The following is a 9,789-nucleotide window of genomic DNA, read 5'->3' on the forward strand; positions in this document are numbered from 1 at the left end:
TTTTTCTTTTCATGGTTGGTCATATTTTCTTGCTTATTCACATATTTAATCATTTTTTATCATAGCACAGACATTGTGTGTAAAAGAATTATGAAGGCTCAAGATGACCTTATTATCCACCAGAGAGGTGTCTCACTTTCCTCTGCTAGGCATTTAGGATTTAGGATTAATCACTTCAAGCCCATCAAGGATTGAACTGGAGTTAAGAGGGGTTACAGTTTTAGTAAAGTTCAGTTTACTTCCGTTTATCTCCTGTTCTTCACAGAAGTTCCTCAGCTTTTGATTGTCTTTAAAGTATTTATATTTACATTATTCAACTGTTTAAGAGGTTTAGTTTTGTCTTTCTGATTTTCCCAGGCCAAAACTCCAGAATCCAGCCCCTTGCCACTTCAAAATGTGGCAAAAGCCTTGAGGGGGAGACTGGCCTTTGTTGAGGCTTTTCTCAACACATCTTTGTTTCATCTGTACTGTGAGACTGTAAGAAATTTACTATTATCTTTAGAAGTTTCATTCCTAACTCTTTGGCCTCAAACATAGCTCTAAAATTCAACAGATGTATTTTGGGAGAAACAGTGCATTTGAGGCCTCTCAAGGTTGGAACTTATTATTCCAACTCAGCATGGTCACTAAAGTCTTGATGCTTTTCTTTTACCTCCAGCAGAGACATTTTGCTTGGGCTAAGCCTGATCCTCAGCCCATTCTCAGCATTGGTAAAGGCCCATAGATGATTGTAAGCTCATCTAAGAAATGTTCTCTCTTTGGAATTTTAGTTTATTAGATTTTTCTAGTTGTCTTTGCAGAAGCATTAGCATGCTTTGACTTACTACGTTCACCTAAGATGTGGAAATATCTAACCTCCCACATTTTGATTGTGGGACATATTGACTAAGATATAATGTGTTCTTACTGAACATACCATTTTCTTGCCAGCTTCTTTTTTTTAGGAACCGTAGTCTCCAAGTCATGATGATGAGAGGTACTAATGAAGTAAATAGGAAAATAATGCTCTTCTTAAAATTCCATGTAGTGGGGAGATGGATGTCAAGTTTCATAATTGGTACATATTTTGTATTTATAAACAAGGCAATAGAAAATGCAGTATAAATGAAAAATGTTTTACTTATTTTAAAGTGATAATAGTACATTGTTTCTAATATCATAACATTAATTAGCTACTGATTGTATTCTTAGGCAATTTCCATAAACCTAGTAGCTATCTGGAATTACTACCACATTGGCAAAAGTTCAGTCATTGGGAAAAGGTTATTTTTGGGGGGTTAGGGGGGATGGTGGGGTTGGTTTATATCTTTTTCATCAATAGTGAGTCAAGGTCTGTTAGTCAGGCATTAGAACAGTGACACCCTGTGTTTCTTACTCTCTTTTCCACTATATTCCCATCTTCTGGCATAGTTCCTGGTATAAGGTAGGTGTTTAATAAATATTTATTGAATGAATATATGAAAAAATAAATGAATTATGTTAGTGACAGAAGTAAGAAAAGTTAAATGTGGCATAGGAGTGTTGATCTGGTTTTGGAGAATAGGATAAACTACTTTATTGGTAAGAACTAATCTGACACAATGATGCCTGGCTAGGTCAGTCAGTCAGTGGAGCATGCTACTCTTGATCTCAGGGTTGTGAGTTTGAACCCTATGTTAGTTGTAGAGATTACTTAAAAATAAAAAAAAAAAGAGAGAGAGAGAGAAGAGATTTGTTACAGGTTTATGGTGTTTGGAGGTTGTCACCTTTCCATTGGGTTTTCTTTTTCAACTCCCAAATCTGGATGGATAAGGATAAAATTCCCTCACTCCCTCCCACCCTCGGGTAATTGGGGCTAATATTTGTTGTTCCACATGGCCATATAGCATAATGCAAATTTTAATACTCTGTCCACTGAATTCAGAGTTATCTTACTATGGTTTAGTCTAAAGTAAGTCATTGTCAAATTAACCATCTTTCTCTTACATATCTTGGTCCTAAACCTCTTATAGAGAATAACGGGAAGAGACTGAATGGAGACATACGGGTTTATATATTCTACTAGAAATAGTTTAAACTATTTGTAGAGCATACTTGTATCTTACAAATTACTAAATATTATTATCTACCAGGGAAAAAATTTTCCAAAGTGTATGAATGTAGCAACAAAGAATCACGCATAGCTGTTTTGATGTTGGCTGTTTAAATCGTTGTTTTTGACAACAGCTGATAGTTGGTAAGAGATTTATTCTGTTCCTCTTGTCTCTTAGCTTTCCAAAGAGCATGTTTGTTGGTTCTTACTGTTGCCGTCTTCCTCACTGAGTCTCACCAGGGACTATCTGCTGATACTGTGATTCAGCTTTTTTTATGGAGACATTTGCTAAACATTCCCTATGTTTTCTACTTGAGGTTAGGGTACACTGCCTCATTCTTTGTTCTAATGTGTTCTTGACCTATGTCTGTCATTTTTTTCTGGTCTACATTTTGTTAAGATTGCAATTTATTGAATTGTGCACATCAATGTTCTTTGCATGTACAGAGTGTTTGTAAGAAATTTAGGAACCTACTTGTACTGGAGTTATATTATGGACTTGAAATGATACCTATAATTATTTGCCACAAGGGGAGGCTTATAAGTATTACTGACCAGCATGAAACAGTTATACTTTGTTCTGGTGATATAACCTTAAAAAACCAGAGGCAACCAACAGAATGGGAGAAGATATTTGCAAATGACACTACAGATAAAGGGCTGGTATCCAAGATCTATAAAGAACTTCTCAAACTCGACACCCAAAAAACAAATAATCAAGTCAAAAAATGGGCAGAAGACATGAAAAGACACTTCTCTGAAGAAGACATACAAATGGCTAATAGACACATGAAAAAATGTTCATCATCACTAGCCATCAGGGAAATTCAAATCAAAACCACATTGAGATACCACCTTACACCAGTTAGAATGGCAAAAATGGACAGGGAAAGAAAAAACAAGTGTTGGAGAGGTTGTGGAGAAAGGGGAACCCTCTTACACTGTTGGTGGGAATGCAAGTTGGTATAGCCACTTTGGAAAACAGTGTGGAGGTGCCTCAAAAATTTAAAAATAGAACTACCCTATGACCCAGAAATTGGACTCCTGGGTATTTACCCCAAAGACACAGATGTAATGAAAAGAAGGGCCATATGCACCCCAATGTTCATAGCAGCAATGTCCGCAATAGCCAAACTGTGGAAAGAGCCGAGATGCTCTTCAACAGATGAATGGATAAAGAAGATGTGGTCCATATATACAATGGAATATTACTCAGCCATCAGAAAGGATGAATACCCAACTTTTACATCAACATGGATGGGACTGGAGGACATTATGCTGAGTGAAATAAATCAAGCAGAGAAAGTCAATTATCATATGGTTTCACTTTTTTGTGGAACATAAGGAATAGCATGGAGGACATTAGGAGAAGGAAGGGAAATATGAAGGGGGCAGAAATCAGAGGGAGAGATGAACCATGAGAGACTATGGACTCTGAGACGTGAATAGGGTTTTAGAGGGGAAGGGGGAGGGGGAATGGGTTAGCCCAGTGATAGGTATTAAGGAGGGCACATACTGCATGGAGCACTGGGTGTTATATGAAAACAATGGATCGTGGATCACCACATCAAAAACTAATGATGTATTGTATGGTGACTAACATAACATAATAAAATTTAAAAAATTAAAAAAAATAAAAAACAAATGAACAAACCAAAAAACAAACAAACAAACAAAAACAAAAAAGACAAAAAACCCCCAAAAACCCAGGGTCTCCAACCACAAATAAATCAACAGAGAAGAGGAAGAAAAGCATGGTTTTGTCGTTCTCATCATTGAAATTAGTGAAGAGGAAAGTAGTTAGATGGTAGCTGACTCACTATTGCAATCAGGTTTTAGTGCAAGAAAAATGTATCACTCTGATTTTATGTAGAAAGGGAATCAATAAAAGGAATTAAGTGTATGAAAGGATTTATAAGAGTAGATCATCACAGTTGTAAACCAAACAGAACTGTGTGAGCCACTTGCCTCTACAATTACTGCTCTCTCAGCTGCTTTCACACTTGCAAAACTAATGACTGGACACTAAGGCAGTTATTCTGGTCACCAGAACTGTCTTACCCTTCATGTCACCATGACCTGTTTTGCCAGTAACAATAGTTTCTATTTTCCAAATCTCACTTGAGGGTATCCAAGTAATGAAACCTAATTTACATCTAGAACCTTAGCTGCAAGGGGGTCTGAGCATTGTGGTTTATTGGATTCTAGGCTTTTCCAAAGAAAAAAGGTGAGGACATAAGTTAAAAGAATAATCCACATTATCTTGAGGGACCTGTCTGCATCCTCATGAAGAAGAAGAAAAGAAGAAGAAGAAGAAGAAGAAGAAGGAGAAGGAGAAGGAGAAGGAGAAGGAGAAGGAGAAGGAGAAGGAGAAGGAGAAGGAGAAGGAGAAGGAGAAGGAGAAGAAGGAGAAGGGGAAGAAAGAAGGAAGAAGGAAGAAGGAAGAAGAAGAAGAAAAGAAGAAGAAGAAGAAGAAGGAAGAAGAAGAAGAAGAAGAAGAAGAAGAAGAAGAAGAAGAAGAAGAAGAAGAAGAAGAAGAAGAAGAAGAAGAAGAAGAAGGATCCACATTATCTACCAGACTATTATGCCCAAGCAACCTGAATCTACAAATAATTATTTAAATAATTATTTAGATTGACTACAGCCAGATTCAGCCAGAAATACAATAGGTTTGCAATATATAAGTCATTTGCAAGCACAAAGATGCAATTTAACTCCTTGGTGCAAAATGTAAGCTCATGCTTCTTTTGTTACTATCCTTCACTTATCATGCATACCTCTCCTAAACCTCCCTGCAAGCCTCCTTCAAGGTAGAGTGATGTAGACTAGGTGTCTCTAATCTCTTTCTGTAAAGGGCTAAAAAGTGAGTATTTTAGGTCTTGTGGGCTAGATATGGTTTCCTCGTCCTCTTCCTCTTCTTTTTTGTTTTGTTTTTACAATGCTTTAAAAAATATAAAAACCATTCTTAGCTTGGAAGCTACACAGAAAAGGGACATGGTCAGCAACTTCATCCTAGATAACATATTGCTCTACCTTGGATTCATAGTTAGTTCATTTGTTTAAGTCTTTTCTCATCATCAAATCCTTATTGTGAGGAGGTAGTACTGTTACTAGAATAACCAAGAATTAGGCCTCTGGTTTATTGTAAGCTGAATTCTCAGCTCCATTGCTTTTTCCAACTTCATTCCTTGCTTACCTCACACAGAGTCACAAGAAAGTAAATATTTTTCAGTCTTCATGTCCTTAAACTGTTTGTTCCTCTCTAATGACCTAGAGACTTGTAAATATTCACCAGCTTAATACCTTCTATTTCAGCAGCCTAATCCTGATACATCTCTCTCTTTAAATACAAAAGATTCATTTTCTAAGCAATATTATACAACATCCTACTTCTCAAATAACCAGAAATAAAAATCATCATAGACTGAGGTGAGATTATTACTATAGAGAATGAAATATCTGAACACTGTTACTGATTTGAAAGTGGATATGTCAAAAAAGAGAAAATATACTTTTATTGCCCCTTAAAATTTGCAGAATAAAATATACTATAAGACAAAAAATTTTGGGTTGTGATTTATCTCCTTTGTTGTAACAGTATTGCCAATGTTAAAATATGGAACATAATACAGGCATACCTTGGAGATACTGCTGGTTCTGTTCCAGACCACCACAATAAAGCAAGTCAAATATTTTTTTGGTTTCCCAGTGGATATAAAATTATGTTTACACCATATTGTAGCCTATTCAGTGTGCAATAGCTTTATGTCAAAAAAAAAAAAAAAACCCAATATAGACACCTTCATTAAAAAACACTTTATTGGGGAGCCTGGGTGGCTCAGTTGTTGAGCGTCTTGCCTTCAGCTCAGGTCATGATCCCAGCAACCTGGGATCGAGCCCTGCATCAGGATCCCTGCTCAGCCTGACCTCCCTGCTTGTGTTCCCTCTCTCACTGTCTCTCTCTCTGTCAAATAAATAAATAAAATCTTAAAAAAACACTTTATTGCTAAAAAATGCTAACTATAATCTGAACTTTCAGCAAGTCAACCTTTTTGCTGGTGGGGGATCTTGCCTCCATGTTGATGGCTACTCACTGATCAAGATGGTACTGCTGAAGGTTGGGGTGGTGGTGGAAATATCAAAAATAAGACAACAATGAAGTTTGCCACATTGGTTGACTCTTCCTTTCACAAACAATTTTTCTGTAGCATGCGATGCTGTTTGATAGCATTTTGCCCACAGTAGGACTTCTTTCAAAATTGGAGTCAATTTTCTCAAACCCTGCCAATGCTTTCCCAACTAAGTTCATATAGTATTCTAAATCTGATGTTGTCATTTCAACAGTCTTCACCAGGAGTAGATTACATGTCAAGAAACCACTTTCTTTGCTCATAGATAACAAGCAACCTCTCAAACATTTAAGTTTCATCATGAGATTGCAGCAATTCAGTCATGTCTTCAGGTTTCACTTCTAATTCTAGTTCTCTTGCTGTTCCCACCACATCTGCAGTTACTTCCTCCACTGAAGTCTTGAACCCCTCAAAGTCATCCATGAAGGTTGGAATCAACTTCTTCCAAATTCCTGTTAAGGGTTAATAGTACTTTGACCTCTTCTAATGGTTCATGAATGTTCTTAATGGCATCTAGTATGGTGAATCCTTTCCAGAAGGTTTTTAATTAACTTTGCCCAGATCCCTTAGATGAATCTCTATCTATAGCAGTTTTAGTCTTATGAAATATATTTTTTAAGTCTTAAGACCTGAAAGTCGAAATTACTCCTTGATTCATGGGCTGCAGAATGAATGTTTTGCCAGTAGGTGTGAAAACTTCATTCATTTCCTTGTACATCACCATCAAAGCTGTTGGGTGACCAGGTAAGTACATTGTCACTGAGAAGTACTATTTTGAAAGAAATCTTTTCTGAACAGTAGGTCTCAACAGTGGTCTTAACATATTCAGTAACCCATGCTGTCATCCAGACTTTGTTGTTCCATTTATAGAGCATAGGTAGAGTAGATGTAGCATAATTTTTAAGGGCTCTAGGATTTTTGGAATGGTAAATGAGCATTGGTTTCAACTTAAAGTCACCAGCTGCATTAGCCTCTAACAAGAGAGTCAGCCTGTCCATTGAAGCTTTGAAGCCAGGCATTCTCCTCTCCAGCTGTGAAAGTCCTAGCTGGCATCTTCTTCCAATAGAAGGCCATTTTGTCTACATTAAAAATATATTGTTTAGTGTAGCCACCCCCATTAATGATCTTAACTAAATCTGGATAACTTGCTGCAGCTTCTCCATTAACACTTGCTGCTTCATCTTGCACTTTGATGTTATGGAGACGGCTTCTTCCATTAAGCCTCATGAACCACATTCTGCTAGCTTCAGACTTTTTTCCTGCAGCTTCCTCACCTCCCTCAGCCTTCATAGAATTGAAGAGAGTTAGGGCCTTGCTCTGGATTAGGCTTTGGCTTAAGAGAATGTTCTGACTGGTTTGATCTTCTATCCAGACCACTCAGACTTTCTCCGTATCAGCAATAAGGCTGTTTTGCTTTTATATTATTGGTGTTTTCACTGAAGTAGCATTTTTAATTTTCTTGAAGAACTTTTCCTTTGTATTCACAAAATGGCTAACAGTTTGACACAAGAGGCCTAGTTTTCAGCTGGTCTTTGACATGCCTTCCTCTCTAAGCTTAATCATTTCTAGTTTTTCATTTAAACTGAGAGAAATGTAGCTCTTTCTTTCACTTGAACACTTAGAGGTCATTTTAGGGAAGCCTGGAGAGAGAGAAAGAGATGGGGGAATGGCTGGTTGGTGGAGCGGTTAGAACACACACAACATTTATCCATTAAGTTTGTGGTCTTATATGGGCATGGTTTGTGGTGCTCCAAGAGATCACTGATCACAGATGACCATAACAAATATAGTAATAATGATAAAGTTATTAATATTGTGAGAATTGCCAAATGTGACAAAGAGACACAAAGTGAGCAAATGCTTTTGGAAAAATGGTGCTGACAGACTTGCCAATGCAGAGTTAACCACAGACCTCCAATTTGTAAAAAACACAGTATCTGTGAAAGATAAAAGAAAATACAATGAGATATGCCAGTATGTAGTTATTGGGAAAAGAGATGATGTTCATACAGCTTAGATATAAATTAGTTATTGAGGCATCAGTGACTATAATTAGCATATGAATTTCTGAAAGTAACAGAATAATCAATAAATCCTATTAAACTCTCATTTCTTGGAATATTGCACAGTTGCATGTTTAAACATATCTTGAAAATTTTATAAAGCTCAGTTTAAGCTCACGGCATGGTGATGATGATCTTTAAGTTTAATGAGGCCTCAAGACCTGGACCATATGAGACATGGCATCTTACCTAGTTACTTAGGAAGTTATTCCTTCTTTGCTAACATGATCTGAGAAAGAAATTACGGTTTTATTCTCAGGCAACCCACAAATTCTGCTCTCACATCAGATTTTCAAAGCCACAGAAACTCAGGAGGTATTCAAATCTTGCCTGGCATCATGATGCACCCACCCATGTGAGGGAGCTTCACTGACTTGAAACACTTCAGCTCATTCTTAGCCATGTGGGAAGGCAAAAATACCTACAGTCTATCTTAGGTTTGGAATAATTTTTTCTCTTAAAAATAACATACTAAACCAATTAGCTTTCCTAAATTGAATTAACCTAATAGCATTCAAAAACTGACAAACATAATCTGCTTGTTTTAAGACAGAAGTGGATTAGTCAACAGAATCATATCTCTAGTCAAGTCCAAATCAAGTTATAAATTCTAACCAAATAGTGAGTGCTGGTTAGGTCGTATTATTAGTATGCATAGTCATACTTGTCTTCACTGTAAGCAACATAGGCCTTTTCAGTAGGGAGATATAAAAATTTATATTTGAAGAATGTCTTTTCATGTTGTGGTAAAGAGATTGTTTTCCTTTGACATCCATGGCTCCCTCAAGCTTTGGTCCATTTTGTTATATTTTTGAAGTCACAGGAAGGAATAGTTCTATTTTTCTGTTTCATCTTTTATTTTTTTCTTTTTTATTATGTTATGTTAATCACCATACATTACATCATTAGTTTTTGATGTAGTGTTCCATGATTCATTGTTTGTGTATAACACCTGGTGCTCCATTCAGTATGTGCCCTCTTTAATACCCATCACCAGGCTAACCCATCCCTCCCCCAGAACCCTCAGTTTGTTTCTCAGGGTCCATAGTCTCTCATGGTTCGTATCCCCTCCAATTTCCGCCCCTTCATTTTTCCCTTTCTGCTATCTTCTTCTGCTTCTTTTTTTTAACATATTCTGTATTATTTGTTTCAGAGGTACATGTCTGTGATTCAACAGTCTTACACAATTCACAGTGCTCACCATAGCACATACTCTCCCCCATGTCTATCACCCAGCCACCCCATCCCTCCTACCCCCCATCACTCCAGCAATGCTCAGTTTGTTTCCTGAGATTAAGAATTCCTCATATCAGTGAGATCATATGATACATGTCTTTCTCTGATTGACTTATTTCACTCAGCAAAATACCCTCCAGTTCCATCCACATCGTTGCAAATGACAAGATTTCATTCCTTTTGATGGCTGCATAATATTCCATTGTGTGTGTGTGTGTGTGTGTGTGTGTTTACACACACACACATCTTCTTTATCCATTCAACTGTTGATGGACATCTTGGCTTTCTC

The 9,789-nt window shown here is 37.0% G+C and overlaps 1 pseudogene; it reads right to left on the reverse strand.

The window, feature by feature from the left end:
- Positions 1 to 6,106: 6,106 nt before the first annotated feature.
- On the reverse strand, positions 6,107 to 7,830 carry LOC135362615 (tigger transposable element-derived protein 1-like; annotated as a pseudogene).
- Between the last annotated feature and the right edge of the window lie 1,959 nt (positions 7,831 to 9,789).

Source organism: Mirounga angustirostris, unplaced genomic scaffold (assembly GCF_029215605.1).
Source record: "Mirounga angustirostris isolate CCGP_5_RB_7025 unplaced genomic scaffold, mMirAng1.0.hap1 SCAF_14, whole genome shotgun sequence".
Lineage (NCBI taxonomy): Eukaryota > Metazoa > Chordata > Mammalia > Carnivora > Phocidae > Mirounga > Mirounga angustirostris.